Source organism: Callithrix jacchus, chromosome 12 (assembly GCF_049354715.1).
Source record: "Callithrix jacchus isolate 240 chromosome 12, calJac240_pri, whole genome shotgun sequence".
NCBI classification, from domain to species: domain Eukaryota; kingdom Metazoa; phylum Chordata; class Mammalia; order Primates; family Cebidae; genus Callithrix; species Callithrix jacchus.
The window spans coordinates 16,191,514-16,216,188 of NC_133513.1; the positions used below are offsets into that span (position 1 = coordinate 16,191,514).

At 43.4% G+C, this 24,675-nt stretch overlaps 1 long non-coding RNA gene across 1 annotated transcript in view; it reads left to right on the forward strand.

Annotated features, from left to right (window-relative positions):
* Positions 1–23,609, forward strand: part of LOC118146197 (uncharacterized) — a 32,259-nt gene extending 8,650 nt beyond the window's left edge. Inside the window, exons 2-4 of the long non-coding RNA XR_004731727.3 lie at positions 12,222–12,311; positions 13,982–14,962; positions 22,992–23,609. This is a non-coding gene — a long non-coding RNA (uncharacterized LOC118146197). The remainder of the gene's footprint in view (positions 1–12,221; positions 12,312–13,981; positions 14,963–22,991) is intronic.
* Positions 23,610–24,675: the final 1,066 nt, after the last annotated feature.

Genomic DNA, 24,675 nt, shown 5'->3' on the forward strand with positions numbered 1-24,675 from the left:
CTCAGTGCTGATTTTTCTCTGCGGCACGGAGCATCTGTTTCCAACACTACCAACTACAGTGAAATGAAAGACTCCGTATCACCAAGGCTGCCCAACCAACAATATTCAGAGGATTGATGAGTATACAACCAGCCTTTGCCTCAAGAGACAACATGTAATAGATGCTATGATTGGAAGATGGCATCCTATTGGAATCAGGGGAGAGTTTAATACATTTAATACAACCTGCGGGTCAGGAAGGTGGTGTGCTGGATAATAGTCTCCTCCCCGAGATATCCAGGCCCTAATCCCTAGAACCTGAAACCTATTACCTGGCAAAAGGGACTTTGCAGATTCAGAAGCGGGTACACATAAATTCTACTGCAACCAAACAATGAATAGCTGTATAGACCTGAATATACTGTGTTCTCACCTACATATTCAGAGCAATCCTTGCATATTCAAGAGTTCGGCACACCAATATGCAGACACACGTCAAAGCTGTAAACTGGGAGGTCTTCGGCATCACTCTGCATCTCAATTTCCACATCCCAGCAGTTGCTGAGTTCTGCCAATTCACCCTTCTAAGTGAATATCAAATCCTTCCTTTCCTTTCATCTCCATTGTCACGGCTTTAGCTCAGTCCCTTATCACTTCCCACAACGACAATTACAAGTCCAGTCCATCTAGTCTCACTCCAGCCACTCCTACCCACTTGTCTCCTCCCAAATCCAACTCCCTCTCCTTCACTTAACAAGCCTTTATTGGATGTTCACTTTGTGCCAAACACTATGTTTGGGGCTGGGGTCATCAATAAATAAGGCAGAGCTTACAATCAGATAAAGAAAACAAATTGATTCGTCAGGATAGGTAATCTGCTGTGATAAGCCCAAGATCTCAGTTCCTTGACACAATAAATGATGACTTAGAAATCCAGCATCATTCTGAAATCCTTTACTTCTAGCCATGTGGATGGAGGAGAGAAAGAATCAGGTGAGACACTAGCTGGCCTAGCCTGGAAATGTCATATATCATCCCCACCATATTCCATTAGTTGAACTAAGTCACATGAGCCAAATTTAAGAGCAAAGGCATCTGGAACATGTAGTTTTATTGTGTGTTTTTTGGTTTGGGGGTTTTGTTTATTTGTTTTGAGACAGTCTTGCCCTGTCGCCCAGATGACAGTGCACCTGAGGTGCATGATCTTGGCTCACTGCAACCTCCGCCTCTTGCATTCAAGCCATTCTCCTGCCTCAGCCTGCCAAGTAGTTGCGATTACAGGTGCATACCACCACACCAAGCTAATTTTTGTGTTTTTAGTAGGGACAGGGTTTCACTGTATTGGCCAGGCTGGTCTCAAACTCCGAGCTCATGATCCTCACCCCTCAGCCTCCCAAAGTGCTGGGATAACAGGCATGAGCCACCGCACCCAGCTGAAATGTAGTTTTCCTGTGTGCTCAGAGGACAGAATTGGCGAGTCTATAACCACCCCTTGCCTTGAGACAATCATAAGACATGCAATAGATGCTGTGATCAGAGGATAGCATTCTGTTGGAACCAGGGGGAGAGTTTAATATGTGTAATACAACCTGGACATCAGGAAGGTAGTGGTGGGCTGGAGCAGCACAATGGTCCCCCAAATTATCCAGGTTCTAATCGCTGGAAACTGGAACCTGAAACCTATTACCTAGTAAAAGCAACTTTGCAGACATGATTACACTAAAAATCTGGAGATGAGAAAAATATCCTGGATCATCCAAGTTGGCCCTAAATGTTCTTATCGAAAGGAGATTGAGCCAGGCACAGTGGCTCACACCTATAATCCCATCACTGTGGGAGGCCAAGGAAAGGGAATCACCTGAGGTCAGGAGTTCAAGACCAGCCTAGCCAACATGATGACACACGGCCTCTACTGAAAATACAAAAATTAGCCGGGTGTGGTGGTGTGTGCCTGTTATTCCAGCTACTCAGGAGACTGAGGCAGGAAAATTGCTTGAACCCACAGAGGTTGCAGTGCACTGCAGCCTGGGCAACAGAGTGAGACTGTGTCTCAAAAAAACAAAAAACAAAAAGATTGGGGAAGATTTGACTTGACTACAGAAAAGGAAAAGGAAAGGGGATGATAGGAGCAGATTGGAATGATGTTTTTTGAAGAGGGAGGAATGGTCCACAAGTCACAAAAGCTGGATAAGGACATGAAAAGCTAAAAAACAGATTAAGGAATAGATGGAGTCTCCAGAAGGAATCGGCCAGCTCTGCTGACACTTTGCTTTTAATCCTCAAGTCTCAGTTGGGACTTCTAATCTCTAGCATTGTAAGGAAATAAATTTTGCTTGTTTTAAGACACTTTTGTAGCAACTTGCTACAAAAGCAAAAGAAAGTTAGTATAGCAAGTCATGCTTAAACTAAGTTACCAATAAGGATGATTATTAATGAGCTACGTAAAACTCTGAGTTAGAAGGGTGGAGAGGAGATGAAGGAAGGTTAAGGTGGAGAGGTAGCCAAGGTCCAGATAAATAGAGTTTTGTAGCAGGTTTCAATTTTAACCTTAGGGCACAGGAGTAGCACTGAAGCAGATGTGACCTGATGAAGATTTGCTTTTTTTTTTAATGAGACGGAGTCTCACTCTGTCGCCCAGGATAGGAGGCAGTGGCATGATCTCGGCTCAGTACAACCTCTGCCTCCCAAGTTCAAGCGATTCTCCTGCCTCAGCCTTCCAAGTAGCTGGGACAACATGTGTGTGACACCACACCCAGCTAATTTTTGTGCTTTTAGTAGAGACGGGGTTTCACCATGTTGGCCAGGCTGATCTCGAACTCCTGACCTCAGGTGATCTGCCTGCCTCGACCTCCCAAAGTGCTGGGATTACAGGTGCAACCACCATGCCTGGCCTTGTTTCTGTCTTTCCTGATTCCATGAATTAGCTTGGTGGAGAAGATAGAAGAAGGGGCAGGGATGTAGGCAAACATACACAAAGACATCTTTAGAAGATTTCCAATTGATTTTTCTTTTCATTTTAAGTTCCTGGGTAAATGTGCAGGATGTGCAGGTTTGTTACATAGGTAAACGTGTGCCATGGTGGTTTGCTCCACCTATCAACCCATCAACTAGGTATTAAGCCCAGCATGAATTAGCTATTTTTTCTAATGTTCTTCCTCCCCCAGCCCCACCCCCAACAGGCCCCCGTATGTGTTGTTCCCCTCCCTGTGTCCATGTGTTCCCATTGTCCAGCTCCCACATATAAGTGAGAATATGTGGTGTTTGGCTTTCTGTTCATGAGTTACTTTGCTGATAATGGCTTGCAGCTTCATCCATGTCTCTGCAAAGGACATGATCTCATTCTTTTTTATGGTTACATAGTATTTCATGGTGTAAGGAACATTTTCTTTATCCAGTCTGTCATCGATGGCCATGAAGCGTACTCTTTAAGGCACTGTTTTAATAGCAGAGGATTGAAGGCAACCTAAATGTCCATCAGTGAGAACTTGACTAAACAAATTACAGTGTTTTCATATTATGGAATAATGGAATAGTATATAGCAGTTAAAAAGGAGTTTTTAAAAATCTGAAGTTCAATTTAGGTATGACTGCCCCTGATCCCCAGGATGTTACATATACAGTAGATATGATCTTCAAGATATATCTACTTAAACATAAAAATAATACACACACACACACACACACACACACACACACTCATTTTTAGACCCCACAGGCTATCTTCATAAAGATACGCTAGAAGCAGTGGTATCCTCTAAGGACAGAAACCGGAGTGGGAGGAAGAAATACTTATCCCTGTATACTTTTATATACTGCTTTTATTTAGACCATCTCTATGCTTTAAATGATTTAAGGAAAGAATGGATTAAAGTTTTTAAAAGGAAAGAAAAAGAGAAGGAGGAATGGGTGAAGGGTAAATGAAAAGAAAAAAGCAAGTTTCAGTTTGCATGGATTAATAAAGACAGCAACAACCTGATTTCCATTCCCAGCTCCACCTTTGACAGATCCTTGACTTTGACCTTGACCCAAGAAAAACCTTTTATTTCTTCCTTTCTTTTTTTTTTTGGAGACAGGGTCTGGCTCTGTCACGCTAGCTGGAATGTAGTGCCACAATCTCAGCTCACTACAACCTCTACCTCCCAGGCTCAAGCAATCCTCTCGCCTCAGCCTCCCAAGTAGCTGGGACCACAGGCACTCATCACAGTACCTGGCTAATTATTTGTATTTTTGGTAGGGACATGTTTTCACTATGTTCGAGCCCAAGCTGGTCTCGAAACCCTAGGCTCAAGTGATCCTCCTGCCTCAGCCTCTTAAAGTGCCAGAATTAAAGGTGTGAGCCACCACTGCCTGGCTCTGATTTTTTTCATCTAGAAAACAGGTCAAAGGCCGGTCCTGGTGGTTCACACCTGTAACCTGAGGGCTTGGGGAGGTCTAGGTGGGTGGATCATTTGAGGTCAGGAGTTCAAAACCAGCCTGACCAACATGGTGAAACCACATCCCTACTAAAAGCACAAAAATTAGCCAGGCATGGTGGCAGGTGCCTATAGTCCTAGCTACTTGAAAGGCTGAGGCAGGAGTAATGCTTGAACCTAGGAGGTAGAGGTTGCAGTGAACCAAAATTGTGCCAGTGCACTCCGGCCTGGGTGACAGAGCAAGACTCCAACTCAAAAAAAAAAAAAAAAAAAGCAAAGAAAACAGGCCAGCAGAACTAGATGATCTTTAAGGTCCCATCTCCAAAAGTGATCTACAGTATTCACTGACAGAGCTAACTGCTTGGGCAGAACTTTCTTTCAAATTAAAGCAGCAATTGTCCTGGCTTCTCACAGCAGCATGTGCTGTTACTATCATAATATGAAATGGCTTTTCTTTTATTAGCATCGCCTTTGGAATCTGGTGTCTTATCAGACATAAAATGAATCATAAATATTTACAAATCATGTACAACAAAGATGATTTTTTAAATGAGGCATAGTTGAGTGCCTGATCCAGCTCTTGATCTCCTCTCTCAGAAAAGTCTTTGCCCTCCCCTCACCCAGGTCTCACCTCCTGTAGCCCCCATGACCAGAGATGACAAATACCTGACCCAGAAGGAGCCAACTGATCATAATGCTGCCCAACAGCCAATTAGGTTCCCCTCAGGTAGAACTGCTGTTTGATCCAGCAATCTCACTACTGAATATCTACCCAGAGGATGAGAAGTCGTTATACGGAAAAGATACTCGCACGCACATGTTTATAGCAGCACAATTCGCAATTGCAAAAATGTGAAAGCAGCCCAAATGCCCATCAATCAACTACCAGATAAAGAAACTGTGGTATACAAACAACACACACTGGGAACCATCCAGGGAGGGCAGCAGGGTTGGGGCGAGGAGAGCATTAAGAAGAGTAGCTAAGGCATGCCAGGCTTCATACCTAGGTGATGGGTTGATGGGTTGAAGTGTGTGCACCATGTCACACATTTACCCATGTAACAAACCTGCATATCCCAGGCTCAAGCAATCCTCTTTTAAGCCTGGGATAAATCTCTCTTTTATTTTAAGTTCTGTACCTCAGAACTTAAAATAAAACAAAAAAGAAATTCCATCTCGAATATGTATATATAATATTATATATACATATTCGAGATGGAATACTACTCAGCCACAAAAAGGAATGAGTTAACGGCCCTCACAGCAATCTGGATGGGACTGGAGACCATTATTCTAAGCAGAGTAACTCAGCAATGGAAAACCAAACATCATATGGTGTTATTCATAAGTGGAAACTAAGCTATGAGGATGCAAAGGCATAAGAATGACACAATGGAGTTTGGGGACTCAGAGGGAAAGCATGGGAAGGGGGCGAGGGATAAAAGACTACCAATTGACCAGGCCTGGTTGTTCATGCCTGTAATCCAGGGCTTTGGGAGGCCAAGGTGGGCGAATCACCTAAGGTCAGGAGTTCAAGACCAGCCTGGCCAACATGGTGAAACCCTGTCTCTACTAAAAATACAAAAAATCAGCTGGGCATGGTGGCGGGCACCTGCCAGCTACTTGGGAGGCTGAGGCAGGAGAATTGCTTGAGCCCAGGAGGCGGAGGTTGCAGTGAGCCAAGATGGTGCCATTGCACTCCAGCCTGGGTGACAGAGGGAGACTCTGTCCCCACAACCTAATAAAAGACTACAAATTGGGGTTACTCTATACTGCTCAGGTGATGGGTACACCGAAATCTCACAAATCACCACTATCTTGAGGTTTGGTTACTCATATAACCAAATACCACCTATTCCCCAAAAAGCTATGGAACTAAAAAACTAAAAATAAATTTAAAAGATGCTTTTCAGGAACTTGAACTAGGAAATACTGAGTCTGAGGGAGCGTGGAGGTGAAGAATCAAGTTATATTAATATTAGGAACCAGAATGGAAGGCACATGTGAGCAGAGATTGTAGTATCCTTGGGTGACTGCTGTATGCCCAGTGCCTGCCACTACTGCTGACACATAGTAGGTGCACAAAAAACATTAGCTGAAAGAAAAAACAATCACCTGAGAGAAGGTCCATGGGCCCTTACTGCCGATTCCTGGGATGACAACCTCAGCTCCTTTCCTTTCAGAGAAGTAGATCTCCAGCTTGGCTTCGGATTTTGTGAGATTTTTATCTTCCTTAAGAAATCAACTTATACCTCAGATAATTTGAATAGATTTGCATTTCTTTCATCCAAAAAAGCTCTAAGACCAGTATATTTTTCTAGAAATATTAATCAATTTTTCCCCATGAGACTACTGGAGATATTTTAATTAAATATTATCAAAATTCATTTTAACACATTCTATGATTCAGTTCAATTCAGGAAATGCTTATTGAGCAATGGGAAAGGAAAGTTCAAAGAGGAACAAAATAATGTCCCTGCCATCAGGAAGCTCACATTTAGGTAGAGAAAGACAGTCACAGTGAAGTCATTCTCATAACACAGCATGTCATCTGATAAAAGAGGTTTGGACAATGCATGATGGGTGTTAAGTGAGAAGAGGAGATCAATATTAGGGAAGATTTCATCAAGGAAGTGACTCTGAGGATGGGCTTGAAAAATGTGTAGACTGTCCCAAGGAAGAGTGTTTTAGGAAAAGAGAACATTTTGAATGAACTCATGGAGCTAAGGAATGTTGTTGATTAGTGTAGATGAACAATGGGGTACATGGTGGAATTTCGTGAAAGAATCGATTAGAAAGGTAAGATGAGAATATAACAGTGAATCGCATTGTCTTTTACCAAGATGCCAGCTCAGTGTTTTAAATTATCCAGGCCAATAGGGATTCTTTAAAAAGAGTGGCATTTGGAAAGTCTCCAAGTGCTGAAAGGAACACCTAAAGTCTTGGAAATGCTGCAACACAGCGAACCATTACCAGACCTCTGATCTCAAAGCTGGTCACTTGTTTTATTGAAAAGGCATGTTGTTCCTCCCCAAGGCATCCAACAAAGACTGAATGCTCATGTACCACTATACTAAGCTGGCTAAAGATGAATGAATGATTGGCCTTTGGGGGCTGATTTTTAAAGTTTCAGAATGAGACAGAGATGTTGGTTGTGCACCACTGTGAATGTGCTACAAGCCAATAAATTATGCACTTTAAAATTACTGAGCTGATTAACAAAGGACAAAAACCACAGGATCATATTAACAGGTGTAGAAAAAGTACTTAACAAAATTCAACAGCCTTTCATAATAAAAAGTCCTCAACACGGCCGGGCATGGTGGCTCATGCCTGTAATCCCAGCACTTTGGGAGGCCAAGATGGGTGGATCACCTGAGGTCGGGAGTTCAAGACCAGCCTAACCAACATGGCAAAACCCCATGTCTACTAAAAATACAAAATTAGCCAGGCATGGTGGCGCATGCCTGTGATCCCAGCTAGTCCAGAGACTGAGGCAGGAGAATCGCTTGAACCCAGGTTGTGGAGAGCCAAGATCGCGTCATTGCACTCCGGCCTGGACAACAGAGCAAAACGCTGTCTCAAAAAAAAAAAAAAAGAACTCAACGTATTAGGTGTAGAATAAATGTACCTCCACACAAAGGCTATATATGACAACACATAGCTAACATCACTGGTGAAAATTTTCACATCAATGGTTAAAAGCTGAAAGCTATTCTTCTAACATCAGGAACAAAACAAGAATGGCCATGCTCACTGATTCTTTTTTTTTTTTAACGTCTGTACTACACAAAATGATCTGCAGATTCAATGCAATCCCTATCAAAACTTCAATGACATTTTTCACAGAGATAGAAAATAATATTTCTGAAATGTGTATGGAACCACAAAAGACCCTAAATAGCCACAGGAATCTTGAGCAAAAAGAACACACTGGAGGTATGGCACTACCTGACTTCAAAATATACTACAAAGTTATAGTAAGCAAACAGCATGGGTTAAAAAAAATCATAGTACTGAGATAAAAACAGACACATAGATCAGTGGAAGAGAATAAAGCCCCCAGAAATAAATTCACACATTTACAGTCAATAGATTTTTTAAAAATTTTTCTATTTCCATAGGGTATTGAAGAACAGGTGGCATTTGGTTACATGAGTAAGTTCTTTAGTGGTAATTTGTGATATTTTGGTGCACCCATCACCTAAGCAGTATACACTGAACCCAATTTGCCGTCTTTTATTCCTCATCCCCTTCCCACCCTTTCCCCTTGAGTCCCCAAAGTCCCTTGTGTCTTTCTTATGCCTTTGCATCCTCATGGCTTAGCTCCCACTTATGAGTGAGAACATGCGATGTTGGATTTTCCATTCCTGAGTTAGTTCACTTAGAATAATAGTCTCCAATCTCATCCAGGTTGCTGCAAATGCCATTAATTAACTTATTTTTATGGCTGAGTAGTATTCCATTATGTGTGTGTGTGTGTGTGTGTGTGTGTGTGTCTGTGTGTGTGTGTATTCATTATGTATATATATTCCATGGTATCTATAATATATATATATTTCATTATATATATATATTTTATTATATATATGTAAGTTCTTCTATATATATATAATAGAATGTATATATATACACACACACACCACAGTTTCTGTACCCACTCATTGACTGATGGGCATTTAAGTTGGTTCCCTGTTTTTACACAGTTGATTTCTGACAAAGGTGCCAAGAACACACAATGGGGAAAAGAACATTCTTTTCAACAAATGCTGTTGGGGAAACGGGATATTCACGTGCAGAAGAATAAATTAGACTCTTATTTCATACTATATACTAAAATCAACTCAAAATGGATTCAAGACTTGAATGGAAGTCTTGAAATTGTAAAACAACTAGAAGAAAACGTAGGGGAAAGCTCCACGACATTGGTCTGGGTAATGGTCCTTTGCAAACAAATTCGAAAGCACAGGCAACAAAAGTAAAAATAGACAAATGAGATTACATCAAACTAGGAAGCTTCTGCACAGCCAAGGAAACAATTAACAGAGTAAAGAGAAAATCTACAAAATGGGAGAAAATATTTGCAAACCATATATCTGATAAGTTTTGCTATTGTTTGAAATTCCCCTCTAAATCTCATATTGACATTTAATGGCCATTGTAACAGTATTAAGAGGTGGGACCTTTAAGAAATGATTTGCCCATAAGACCTCTGCCCTCATGAAGGGATGAATGTTGTTACTGAGGGAGTGACTTAGTTATCACAGGAGTGAGTTTCTGATAAAAAGGATGAGTTCGCCTTTCTTGCCCTTCTGTCATGGGATAACCCTCGCCAGTGCTAGAGCCATGCTCTTGGACTTCCCAGCCCCTAAAACCCTGAGCCAAATAAACTTCTACTGTTTATAAATTACCTAGTCTGTAGTATTCTGTTATAGCAGTAGAAAATGGGCTAAAATTGAGTTAATACCCAAAACGCATAAGGAAATCAAAAAAACTTAGCAGTAAGAAAATAAATAATCCAATTTAAAAATGGATAAAGAACATGAACAGACACTCTGGGCAACAGAGTGAGACTCCATCTCTAAATAAATAAGTAAATAAATTAAATTAAATTAAAGATAATTTGATCGGGCAGGAAATGACTTAAGCCTTAGCTCGGTGTGATTGAGAGCCACAGAGAGCAATCCCACAAACATGAACATATACAGTCAGGTGCTGCATAATGATGTTTTAGTCCTCAGTAGACCACATATATGACAGTGGTTCAATGAGATTATAATACTGAATGTTTACTGTATCTTTTCTATATTTAGATATGGTTTTGTTTGTTTGTTTGTTTGTTTTTTGAGACAGAGTCTCACTCTGTCACCCAGCTGAAGTGCAGTGGTATGATCATGGCTTACTGCAGCCCCAACCTTCCCAGTCTCAGGCAATGCTCCCACCTCAGCCTTCTGAGTAGGTGGGACTACAGGCATAAGCCACCACGCCCAACTAATTTTTGTATTTTTTTAAAAGGCAGAGTTTCACTATGTTGCCCAGGCTGGTCTCAAACTCCTGGGCTCCAGAGATCCTCCCACCTTGGCCTCCCAAAGTGCTGGGATTACAGGTGTGAACCACCATGCCTGGCCTTCTATGTTTAGATATGTCTAAATACACAAATACTTACTATTGTGTTACAGTTGCCTACAGTATTCAATACAGAAACATGCTGTACAGGTTTGTAGTCTAGAAGGAACAGATTGTACCATATAGTCTAGGTGTGTACAAGCTATACAATCTAGGTTCCTGTAAGTATACTCTGTGATGTACATCCTCAGTACATGTTTCTATCATTAGGTGACGCATAACTCCACATGGATAATCTTTTTTTAATTTTTTTTTTTAAGATGAAGTCTCCGAAGTCTCACTCTGTTGCCCAAGCTGGAGTGCAGTGATGCAGTCTCTGCTCACTGCAACCTCCGCCTCCGGGTTCAAGTGATTCTCCTGCCTCAGCCTCCCAAGTAGATGGGATTACAGGTGCCTGCCACCATGCCTGGCTAATTTTTTATTTTTAGTAGAGATGGGGTTTCACCATGTTGGCCAGGCTGGTCTCAAACTCCTGACCTCACGTGATCCACCCACCTTGACCTCCCAAAGTGCTGGGATTACAGGCCTGAGCCACTACACCTGGCCTTTTTAAATTAAAGACTAAAATAACTGGGGAAATAGGTGCTTAATTCTTTGTTAATGAGAATATAGGTTAGCACCACCGTTGACTGATGGGGTGAGAATTTGACTCCATCTTTTAAAACGTTTAATGCATGAACCTTGAAATCAACAATCCTCTTTCATGAAATCCCTACTGGTACACAAGATACTTGCATCATTATACACGAGACTGTTGACAAGAAAGTTTATTGTAACATTGTAATTATGAAAAATCGAAATCACCTAAGTGTCCATCAATTGAAGACTGGAGACTGGCTAAATAAATAGAATAAGAAATAAATAAGATAAACCATTAGAATGTAATTACGTCTGGGCAGTGCTACTTGAGAGTGAGATTTTTCCATTTTATTTTTCACTTCTGATTTCATTCATTGTGGCATGCTCTACTTTTGTAATTTTGATAAATCTCCAAGTATTCTTTAATCAAACACTTTATTAAGTCTCATGGTAAATATATCCTCAACTGATTCACTTTATTGAATGGAATAATGTTAATGAAATAAACAAAGTCTATGACAATTTTTTGCACATTTGGGGCACACAAAAAATATTCAGAGCTGTGCATGTTTGAGAAATGGCAACGTCAAGAGTACTTCCTGAATTTTCATTCTAAAACTAGAGCAGGATCATATCATAGAACCAGTGTCTGTCTTCTGCCAGTGGTTTATCAATAAATTCATTAAAATGCATAAAAATTACTAAAGATGGGCTGGGCACAGTGGCTCACACTTGTAATCCTAGCACTTTGGGATGCCAAAGTGGGCAGATCACCTGAGGTCAGGAGTTCGAGACCAGACTGACCAACATGGAGAAACCCTGTTTCTACTAAAAATACAAAATTAGCCAAGTGTGGTGGTGCATGCCTGTAATTGCAGCTACTTAGGAGGCTGAAGCAGGAGAATCACTTGAACCCAGAAGGCAGAGGTTGTGGTGAGCTGAGATCATGCCATTGCACTCCAGCCTGGGCAACAAGAGTGAGGCTCTGTCTCAAAAAAAAAAAAAATTACTAAATATGTGTCAAGTCGGCAACAAAATCAGTGTTCTTGGACCAGACCCAGTCAGTGCTCTGCCAGAACCCCTTGGATTCCTCTGACCATGTCTCGTGTCTTATGCCCACTTTAGGGGGCTTTTGCATCTACTACCATGCACGGGTGAAGTTTTATAGGAAGACAACTGCTGGAGGCTGCTGGAGCAAATTTGCCTGGATACCCAGTAAGTCAGATTGCTAAGAGGTTATATCTCTGGAGGGGAGGGGGCTTTGGTCTCTGACTTGCAAATGCAGGAGTATGAAATTCAAGCTCTCTTGCCTCAAGTCAGATCCAACTCTGAGGTATGACTTGCACTCCAGAGTCTCCTGCAGGATTAAGCAGGAGGAACTGTGGAACTGCGTCTAAAATCCCACTTTTGCTTGATGATATAGTCTGGATATTTGCCTCCTCCAAATTGCATGTTGAAATGTAATCCCCAGGCTGGGTGCTGTGGCTCACATCTGTAATCCCAGCACTTCGGGAGGCTGAGGTGGGCAGATCACTTGTGGTCGGGAGGTTGAGACCAGCCTGGCCAACATGGTAAAACCTCATCTCTACTAAAAATACAAAAATTAGCCGGGTGTGGTGGCAGGCACCTGTAATCCTAGCTACATGGGAGGCTGAGACAGAAGAATCACTTGAACCCGGAAGGTGGAGGTTGGAGTGAGCTGAGATCATGCCACTGCACTCCAGCCTGGGTGACAGAGCGAGAAACCAGAAGTAAGAAGAAAGAAAAAGAGAAAGAGAAAGAAAGGAGGAAGGAAGGAAGGAAGGAAGGAAGGAAGGAAGGAAGGAAGGAAGGAAGGAAGGAAGGAAGGAAGGAAGGAAGGAAGGAAGGAAGGGGAGGGAGGGAGGAAGGGAAAAGAAAAGAAAAAAGAAATGTGATCCCCAGGGTTGGAGATGGGCTGCGCTGGAGGGTGTTTGGGTCATGGGAGCAGATCCATCATGAATGGCTTGATGCTGTCTTCATGGTAATGAGCGACTTCTTGCTCTGTTAGTTCCTACAAGATCTGATTGTTAAGAGAACCTGGTATCTTCCTCCTTTCTCTCTTCACTCCTTCCTCTCACCGTGTGATGCCTGCGCCCCTTCACTTTTCCCCATGAGTAGAAGCTCCCTGAAGCCCTCACCAGAAGCAGATGCTGGCGCCATGTTTCTTGTATAGCCTGCAGAAACATGAGCCAAATAAACTTGTTTTCTTTTTCTTTATACATTATCCAGCCTTGGGTTTTTCTTTATACAACACAAATTGACTAAGATGCTTGGCTTCTTGTTTTTCCTTTATGGGTTTCTCCTGTAAATGCTTCCTTAATAAATCAACTGTGGCCAGGTGCAGTGGCTCACTCTTGCAATCCCAGCACTTTGGGAGGCTGAGGCAGGTGGATCACCTGAGGTCAGGAGTTTGAGCCTGGCCAACATGGTGAAAACCCATCTCTACTAACAGCACAAAAAAATTAGCTGGGCATGATGGCACACACCTGTAATCCCAGCTACTTGGGAGGCTGAGGCAGGAGAATCACTTGAACCCAGGAGGTGGAGGTTGCAGTGAGCCAAGATCATGCCACGGCACTCTAGCCTGGGCAACAAGAACAAAACTCCACCTCAAAAAAAAAAAAAAAAAAAAAGAATCAACTGCATGTAAATCCTCATATCTGGCCTTCTTCTGAAGAACTTCATTTTAGGATGGAGTCCAGCTCTCTCACCCACGCTGGAGTGCAGTGACACAATCTCAGCTCACTGCAGTCTCCACCTCCCAGGCCCAAGCAATCCTCCTGCCTCAGCCTCCTGAGTAGCTGGGACTGCAAGCATCATACACCACCACATCCAACTAATTTTTGTATTTTTTGTTGAGACAGGGTTTCACCATGTTGCCCAGCCTGGTCTCGAACTTCTGGACTCAAGTGATCTGCCCACCTCAGCCTGCCAACATGCCGAGATTACAGGATTGAGCCACTGCACCCAGCCACAGGCAATTATTCTCATAAGCTAAAACTAGAAACAAAAAGTACAAAGATCATTGATCCAAGACCAGCTGTGGAAAGGTCTAGCTCCACATTTTCACAAAACAGAAAGATTCCAATCATAGCTGATATAATGACAGTTTCTAACAACTTGAACTATAATATTTACTACTCAGACTCTGTAACCTACTAAAGATTCTGTTTATTGAAACATATATTACCTTCTCTTGCTCACATGTATAAGGCCAGTAGGTTTTATTTGAGAAATTAATTAAGTTCTCCTAGCTACAGTTTTCCTTGGAATTAACACCTGGAATGAAAATCAATGAAGACTAGGTGGATTCTTTTATTTCTTGCCTCTATCTGCCCATGTTAAGAATAGAATTGCTATTGTCTTCGATCCAAAATCATTCTGCAAGTCTAGAGGGACGTATCTTATTCTTTTTTGGGACCTCTTGTTCTGGGGATTACATGAGGTAAGTACAGAACATAGCCAAGGGGTGTGTGTCTCATAGAAGACACAATTAGCCACCTTTCTTCGTTATGCAGTTGTGGCTTATGAGGGGGCTCTAATTCTGTGATTTTCAAAGCGTCATCTTACATCAGAATCATCTGGAGTGCTTGCTAAATAAAGATTCCTGGACTCCATCCTTGTAAGTCAGAGTTTCTGGGAAAGACTCAGAAATCAGGGTCTTTTAAAAATGCCCTATGTTTATTTTTTTAACTTTTCTTTTTTTGAGATAGTGTCTTGCTCTGTCACCTAGGCTGGAGTGCAGTGGTATGATCTCGGCTCACTGCAACCTCCGCTTCCCAGGTTCAAGTGATTCTCCTGCTTCAGCCTCCTGAGTAGCTGGGACTACAGGCGTGTTCCACCAGGTATGGCTAATTTTCTTGTGCATTTTTAGTAAAGAAGGGGTTTCACCATGTTGGCACAGCTGGTCTCGAACTGCTGGCCTCAAGTGATCTGCCCACCTCAGCCTCTCTAAGTGTTGGGATTACAGGTGTGAGCCACCACGCTCATTCCTCTGTTTAAATTTTATGAATTCTAAAGTTTAAAAATCACCATATCTGATCCAGTGAACCAGGGTGTTCTTGAGAGTAGTGTGTTAATACAAGCCATTTTGTTCTAAGATGACAGAAACTCAAGTGAAATTAACTTCAGCTAAAAAAAGAAAAAAAAAGGCAGGAAGATTTATTAGTTCATAAAACTGAAAGCTCAAGGTCAGGTGTAGACCTGGCTAGATCCAGGGAATCAAATGCTGCCTTGAGGATTGTCTCTCCCCTCCCTCTCCTGGCTCTGTTATCATGATGAAGCCCAGCTGGTTCCATCCATGGGCTCTCCCCATGATGAAATAACAGTCCCCAGCAGCTCTGTTACTGCCTTGTCTTTACACTCATTATCTTCAAAGATTGGACATATCTTTTTCCGGGTAATATCAGCAGAAGTCTCTGAGAGATATATGATTGGTCCAGGTTGGGTCACACCCCCATCTTTGAGCCAATCAGTAGGCAAAAGGCTACAGCTCTCTGACAGGTAAGACCTGACCCATGTGTTCATGCCTGTGGTTGAGAAATTGGTGCTGACTCCACCTAAATCAGAAAAATGAATTTCCCCACAAAATAAGTATCCCGTTGCCAGCAGAAGAAGGGAAAACTGTTTTTAAACAGATGCCAAGTAGACAAGAGAACATGATGTTCAGTAGAACCAGAATGCTCTTTTTTAAAAGCCCTATAAGTGATTCTGTTGATCATCACATTGAGAGGACCAAATTCTGGTGGGTCTCCTGGGTCAGCAAGAAATTACCTCTCTGTAATCCCAGTACTTTGGGAGGCCAAGGCAGGCAGATCACCTGTGGTCAGGAGTTCAAGACCAGCCTGGCGAACATGGTGAACCCCGTCTCTACTAAAAATACAAAAATTAGCCAGGCATGGTGATGGGTAACTGTAGTTCCAGCTACTCAGGAGGCTAAGACAGGAGAATCCCTTGAACCCAGGAGGCGGAGGTTGCAGTGAACCAAGATTGCACCACTGCACTTCAGCCTGAGTGACAAAGTAAGACTGTCTCAAAGAAAGAAAGAGAGAAAGAGAGGGGCGGGGGGAGGGAGGTAGGGAGGGAGGGAGGGAGGAAGAGACGGAGGGAGTGAGAGGGAGGGAGGGAAGGAGGGAAGGAAAGAAGGGAGGGAGGGAGGGAGGAAGAACCTCTTACTCCTATGTAGTGAGAGAATGTCATGTATGTCTGTTTTGCCATTCAGTACTAAGATAACCAGGCTTGTGAATATGTGCCTGTGTGAGTGTCTAATTTTAAGGTGGTAGCCTTTTCTCCCTGGCAGCGAACAAGAGTGATTGTGGTAAGTCCCAGGGATGCATTTATCTTAAAGTGACTCAGAAAGTCTCATAACCATTGATTTGTCCTCACTGGAAAGTTCAAGTCTCGCCTCTTCTGTCTAGGGAGAAGTAACAATGACAGACTAGAATGATAGGCTGGGTACCTCTAGTTCAGCTGAGGGTTAACCTTCCGCAAACCATTGTAGCCAGAGAATGCAAGCCTAGATTGTCACCACTTAACAGATAGCAAAGAGGTTGGCCTTAGAAGGAACTTTGGAAAAAATGTGTCTGCTTATCCTACAGGGAGACATCAGGTTAGCGTAACATCCACCAAGCAGATGTGCTGACAGGGCCAGGGGCCAAATGGCAGACTTATTGAAAAGAGAACAACCAATTGTAACACAGGTGATTTCTTTTTGTTGTTGTTGTTTGAGACTGAGTCTCTTTCTGTCGCCCAGGCAGGAGTGCAGTGGCGCAATCTCATCTCACTGCAATCTCTGCCTCCCAAGTTCAAGTGATTTTCCTGCCTCAGCCTCCCAAGTAGCTGGGATTACAGGTGTATGCCACCATGTCTGGCTAATTTTTGTATTTTTAGTAGAAACGGGGTTTCACCATGTTGGCCAGACTGGTCTCGAACTCCTGACCTTAGGTGATCCACCCATCTCAGCCTCCCAAAGTGCTGGGATTACAGGCATGAGCCACTGCACCTGGCCACAGATGACTTCTTGATGAAAAGGTATTGTACTTCAGTTAGTATGGTTGGATTTTTCCCTTGATGTTTGTCAAAAGAGGAGAATCTTTTTCTCAAACTGCAAAAAAGAAAACTCTAGTCCATCTATAAGTACTTATTTATATCAACGCTAGAAGCATGAGGAAGAAGAAAAGTTCATGAAATGAGTCCAGTGTCTTCCTGAACAACTAGCTTGCCCAGAATGGTAATGCTCCTACTGCTGAAAAAAAAAAAATTGAGGCAAGACCCATAAGGACTTGGAGTCTAATTTTAAAAGGACATCAAGATGTTGGGAGAAGATGTGGGAAAAGTTGCTGACAGAAGGTCCTGGTTGTGTCTTTTGTGGCCAGTTTTCTTGTATCAGCATGTCATATGCAAAGACAAAACATCATCTCATTTTAATAGCACACTTAACTGCCTATGTATACACAGGAGATCGTGATGTTTGCCAATTAAAAAACTGAATCTCAAGTGCCAGTAGAGCAAGCCAGTTTTTTTTTAGACCAGGCAGCTAGAAGAAACCTGTGGTTCTCTTAAACTGTATCTGACGGTCAAGCGCAGTGGCGCAAGCCTGTAATCCCAGCACTTTGGGAGGCCAAGGTGGGCAGATCACGAGGTCAAGAGATCGAGACCATCCTGGTCAACATGGTGAAACCCCGTCTCTACTAAAAATACAAAAAAAAAAGTTAGCTGGGCACGGTGGTGCATGCCTGTAATCCCAGCTACTTAGGAGGCTGAGGCAGGAGAATTGCCTGAACCCAGGAGGCAGAGGCTGCGGTGAGCCAAGATCGCGCCATTGCACTCCAGCCTGGGTAACAAGAGTGAAACTCCACCTCAAAAATAAATAAATACATACATACATACATACATACAAACAGTATCTGAAGCATTAAAAGAGTATAGAGGCTGGGTGCAGTGGCTCACACCTGTAATCCCAGTGTTGTGGGAGGCTGAGGCAGGAGAATCACAAGATCAGGAGTTCAAGAGCAGCCTGGCCAACATATTGAAACCCCATCTCTACTAAAAACAAAAATTAGCTGAGTGTGGTGGTGTGTGCCTGTAGTCCCAGTTGCTTGGGAGGCTGAGGCAGGAGAATCACTTGAACCTGGGAGCCAGAGGTTGTGGTGAGCTGAGATGGTGCCACTGCACTCCAGCCTGGGCAAGAGAGCGAGACTCCACCTTAAAAAAAAAAACAAGTGTCAAAATAAGGGTCACCATGGTCCAGGTGCAGTGACTCATGCCTGTAATTCCAGCTCTTTGGGAGGACAAGGCAGAAGGATTGCTTGAGTCCAGGAGTTCAAGACCAGTCTGAGAAACATGGAGAAACCCTGTCTCTAAAAATAATACAAAACTTTGTCGGGTGTGGTGGGTCACACCTGTAAGTCCCAGCTCCCTGAAAGGCTAAGGTGGAGACAGAGGTTGCAGTGAACCATGATTGCACCACTGTACTCCAGCCCGGGTGACAGAGGAAGACCCTGTCTCAAAAAGCAAGCAAACAAACAAAACACAATGATGTGGATATCGAAACCATATTTGGGGGAGGGAGTGTGACGGAGAAAGACATTTCAAACAGAACAACTCAGCGATTTACTGGAAAATGCTCCTCCCCACACACTTCATCCACCTGGCAGCAAACTGGACTATTTAGGGGTAGTTTTGTGGATTTCATCTTGTGGATTTGTGGATTTCATATTCCCCAGATGGGATTACTTCTCCGACTCATTTTGTTTGCCTTTGTTGCTTTTAAAGTGGCCTAGTCTGTATAAGAATGTACTTCTCTCTTAGGAATAGAATTAGATATTCTTTTAATCATTTATTTTTAAAGTATCTATCACGGAGTCTGCTATGTACTATGCACTGTATTAAGCCCTAAAAATACAGCAATGTAAAAAAAAAAAAAAAGACAAAAAATCCTATTCTCACAGAGCTTATGTTCTAGAACTCAACTGCCCAAGATGGTACCCATGAGTCACATGAGCTACTGAGAATCTGAAAAGTGGCTGGTCCAAATTAAAATGTGCTATCAATGTAAGAAACACACAGGATTTCAAAGGCCTATTGCTGGAAAAAGAATGGCAAAGCATGCCAATTTTTTAAGATTGATTACATATTGAAAGGATAATATTTTGGACATTACTGAGTCAAGTAAAATATGTTATTAAAGTTCATTTTGACTGGGAGCAGTGGCTCATGCCTGTAATCCCAACAGTTTGGGAGGCTCAGGCAGGTGGATCACTTGAGGTCAGGAGTTCGAGACCAGCCTGGCCGACATGGTGAAACCCCATCTCTACTAAAAATACAAAAATTATCCGGGCATAGTGGTGGGCTCCTGTAGTCTCAGCTACTCAGGAGACTGAGGCAGGAGAACCGCTTGAACCCAGGAGGCAGAGGTTGCAGTGAGCCAAGATTGTGCCACTGTACTCCAGCCTGGGCAACAGAGCGAGACTCCATCTGAAAAAAATAAATAAAAATAAAGCTAATTTCACCTGTTTCTTTTTACTTTTTTCAGTGACGCTTTTAATTTTTAGTCCATCTTAAAAATAAAATAATAAAATATAAAGTGTGTGTAATCTACCACATCACCGTTGATCTTAATACCTAATTGGCACACAGGAAGTACTTGTGGAATGAGTAAGTGATTCTCCTAACAACTCAATTTTCAAATTTTGCAAATGATAGTAAATCATTTGCACATTACAACCTAGTATCACATGCACAGGGAACTATTGATGAAGAGTAGATTTCCTACTTGATGGCTGTGTGGTCTTCACCCTCAGGCTTCAGGACTTTCAAGTATAAAATGAGGATGATGTTGAATATTATGCAGCCATCAAAAACCATGAGTTCGTGTCCTTTGTAGTGACATGGATGAACCTGGAGAACATCATTCTCAGCAAACTGAAACAAGAACAGAAAATGAAATACCGCATGTTCTCATTCATAAGCGGGTGTTGAACAATGAGAACACATGGACACAGGGAGGGGAGCACTACACACTGGGTTCTGTTGGGGGGAATAGGGGAGGGACAGCAGGGGGTGGGGAGTTGGGAAGAGATAGCATGGGGAGAAATGCCAGATATAGGTGAAGGGGAGGAAGACAGCAAATCACACTGTCACATGTGTACCTATGCAACTATCTTGCATGTTCTTCACATGTACCCCAAAACCTAAAATGCAATAAAAAAAAATAAAATGAGGATGATGATTTTCATCTCACAGAGTTGTGGTAAGGATCAAATTTGAGAATCCCGGCTGGGCTCAGTGGTTCACACCTGTAATCCCAGCACTTTGGGAGGCCAAGGTGGGCAGATCACCTGAGGTCAGGAGTTTGAGACCAGCCAGGCCAACATGGTGAAACTCCAACTCTACTAAAAAAAACAAAAACAAAAACAAAAACAAAAATTAGCTGGATGTAGTGGCAGCTGCCTGTAGTCTGAATTACTCAGAAGGCTGAGGCAGGAGAATCTCTTGAACCCAGGAGGTAGAGGTTGCAGTGAGCCAAGACTCTGCCATTGCAATCCAGCTTGGGCGACAAGAGTGGAGATTCTGTCTAAAAATAAAAATAAATATGAGAATCCATACACAACATGAAGGCTTTAGAACTTCCTGAGCTGCATAACCTCTCTACATCAGCTTCTCTCATCTGAAAAATGGGCACAAATCACCCCCATCTTACAAGGTTTGGGGGAGGATGAAATGAGATGGCATGTGCAAAATTCTTGCTTTATAAAGTACTCACAGTCATTACTAATGAAATCACATTGCCTAGCACAGTGCCCGGAAATACTCAGCAAATGCTAGACCCCACGTGGCACTCTGGCTATGGAAATGTACTAAAAGAGCTGCAATACAATGCCCCATGTCAAAAACTCCAGGTGCACAAATGCTGCCCAAGGTGCCAGGCTTTGAAAATCTAGACCTGAAGGAAGCCACCAGCAGTCCAGCCAGATAGTCAGTGGGGGTCTCATGATTCTCACCAGCCGGATGCCTCTGCCCATTTCTCTCATACGTCTAGCCCACAGCTCCAGTGCCTCTACTTATACAGTGAAAGTAGGTCATCTCAATACTTCATATGTTAGAGTCAGGGAAGATACTAGGAGAAGGATGGAGTAAATGGAGCCAATAGCCAGAGGTGAGAGGTGGATGGCTGGGGAATTCCTAAACCTTTTGCAACTGCCCTAGACAGGGAAAGGAGGATGGGAGGGACAAAAGAAGGGAAGGAGGGAAACAGGAATGGAGAGGGAGGGAGGAGGAAAGATGGAGAAAAGATGAAAGGAAGCTTACCAGGCGGATGGTTGATCTGCTCGAATGGTCCCTCTCAGTCACCTGCAGCCTCTGGGACCAGAGGATCGAGATGCTAAGTGAGCAATCTTGTCTGCTGCCCATTTAATTGCCTGGGGAAGCTACAGTGACTGAGAAATCCACGAATTCTGCTAAAGCTTTCAGAGTGGTCCCCCGGGGCTTCCCTCCCTCTAGGTGACTCCCATTTAGGCCAGCATTAATAGGTCACCTGCCAAGAAGCCCTTGTCAAACTGTGCAGTTAAAAGTACCTCATTCGGATAATCACCAACTGAACCAGAAAGCCTTCTGGGCTGGAAGGTTGAGCTCTGGCTGTGGGTTCAGGTGAGCCTGCAGCGAGGCAGCCTCTCAGCCTGCCAACCGGATTTCTCTCACCCTCTCCTCTCCAGGAAGATTGTGGGGCTTTGCAGACTCACGGGTTGCACTGTGAATGATGATTATACAGGAGTAGGGAGCTTAGGACAAACCCAGGGTCAGATTTCAGATCAGGTTCATAACAGCAAGAGGTCTTGAGAAAATTGGAGGGATCTGTCATGTTCCCCATGGGAGGTGGGAGGCTGGAGGCTATTGCTTTACTAGGCACATAGGTATGGTTCATGTACTATGGATGAGGGGGTATGCCAGGTGCTAGAGATGTTGAGATGAACATAATGGGCCCGGCTCACTCTCAGGGAACTGAAGTCTTAAGAAAGGAGACAGAGGCCTAAGAAACTAATCAGTAATTACAGTGATTTCAGACTAAGGCCGAGCGTGGTGGCTCATGCCTGTAATCATAGCACTTTGAGAGGCCAAGTCAGGAGGATTACTGGTATAGGAGTTCAAGACCAGCCTAGGCAACATAGTGAGACCCCCTCCATCTCTCCAAAAAATTAAAAAAAAAATAGAACTAGCCAGGTATGGTGGCATGCACCTGTAGTACTAGCTAGTCAGGAGGCTGAGGCAGAAGGATGGCTTGAGCCCAGGAGGTCAGGGCTGCAGTGAGCCATGATCACACCACTGCACTCCAGCCTGGGCAGCAGAGTAAGACCTTTTCTGTAAATAAATAAGTAAAAATAAATAAATAAAGTGATTTCAAAGAGTGAAAGAAAGAGACAGAACGATGTGCTAGCAATTAGCCTGGAGTGGGGACCAGCGGGAAGAGCAATATTGGACAGGGTGGTCAGGGAAAGCCTTTCTAAGGAAACAACACTTAAGCTGAAACGTGAATGTGATGATGAAGCACAGATTGGAGGAACAAGTATCTCATGCGGAGGAAAGAGCAAGCAAAGGCCTTGGGTTTGGCTCAGCTTAGCATGTTTCGAACAGATAGAGGGTCGATGTGATGAGTGCTTAGTGAATCAACAGGAGATAAAAACAGAGAGGCAAGTCACTGCCTGCTAGCCTCCCGGATGCCCCCATGGTCTCTGCCTCCTGGAATTCACACTCCTGCGTAAACAACGAATAGGGCTGACCTGGGGAACCAGCAGGATGTCGGGGAAATGACAGGGTGTGGGTTCTAAGACTGGTTTATAGAAGAACGTTGCAGCTTCTGACTTGTGCTCTCTTCCTCAGACCACTCACTCTGGACAAAGCCAACCACCGTGTCATGAGCACAGTTTGGCAGTCCTATGGGAAGGTCCGTGTTATCAGGAACTGAAGCCTCCCGCCAATAGCCAGCATCAACCTGCTAGTCATGTGAGTGCATCGTCTCAGACCCTTTAGCCCAATACAGCCTTCAGACAACTGCAATCCTGACCGATGTCATCATGGCAACCTCTGAAAGACCATAAGCTAAGACGCTCAGCTGAGTCACTCCCAAATGCCCGAACAAGAGAAACTGCATTAGTCTGAGCACAGTGGCTCACATTTGCAGTCCCAGAACTTTGGGAGGCTAAAGGATGAGGATCATTTGAGGCTACGAGTTCAAGACAAGCTCGGGCAACGTAGCAAGACACTGTCTCTACAAAAAACTTAAAAAACTATCCAGGTGTGGTTACACATGCCTGAAGTTCTAGGTACTTGGGAGACTGAAACAGAAGGATCTCTTGAGCCCAGGAGCTCCAGGTTGTAGTGAGCTACGATCACACCACTTCACGACAGCCTGGGCAACAGAGCAAGACCCTATCTCAAAGAAGGCAAAAGAAAACCAAATAAACTGCATGAGATAATAAAGATTTTTTGTTCTCTTAAGTCCCTATATTTTAGGAATTATTTCTTGTGCAGCCATCAATAACTAATACAGTCATGAAGCGCTGTGGAGAGAAGCCTGGGTTTTCTTTTTAGCACCGTTTGAGGATTTTAAGTGGGAAGATGACGTGATCTGATTCATGTTAACATGGAGCACTCCAGATTCTGGGAGGGGAATGGGATGTAGGAAAGCAAGAGAAACCAAGTGTTGGAAGGATTCCTATTTCCAGACTTCCTTCCAGCTGTCTGAAAATGCCCTTTAATTTCTTTCCAACCATCCAATCGCAATCTTGCAGTTCCTAATCGGAGATGGAACGAGTTCTGAAGTTTCGAAATGTTGGAAGCACTGCAGAGCTTCCTGCCTGGTTGTCGCTCCACTTCCACTCTCTGTGTGGTCACCAGATATTTTATCCAGCTTATCCCGTGACAGCGCTACATTCCCTGGTTCCCTTGTGATCAGCTGAGACCTGTGAGTGCATGTACCCTGTATTGCTGCAAGCCAGGGCATTGTATTGCCCACTGAAGACCCTCCGAAGGGTCTTCTTTCATGAGTGTGCATATGAGATGGTGCCTGCTCCATTAGCCTTGACCCCTGAGTAACCAAGAGGAGCGGAACACCCCTTGCCAACTCAAGACATATCTACGACTGTGAATGAAAAATAAACCTTTTCTGTTTTTAAGGTATTGAAATTGGCCAGGTGTGGTGGCTCATGCCTGTAATCTCAGCACTTTGGGAGGCCAAGACAGGTGGATGGCCTGAGGCCAGAAGTTCAAGATCAGCCTTGCCAACATAGTGAAACCCCATCTCTAATAAAAATACAAAAAAATTAGCCAGGCATGGTGGCAGACGCCTGTAATCCCAGCTACTTGGGAGGCTGAGGCAGGAGAATCACTTAAACCTGGGAAGCGGAGGTTACAGTGAGCTAAGATTGTGCCATTGCATGCCAGCCTGGACAACAAGAGTGAAAACTTCGTCTCAAAAAAAAAAAAAAGATATTGAAATGATTTGGGGGATATTTGTTATCTTGATGCAAACTAGCAGCATACCCTGATAGGATTTCTTCTAAAG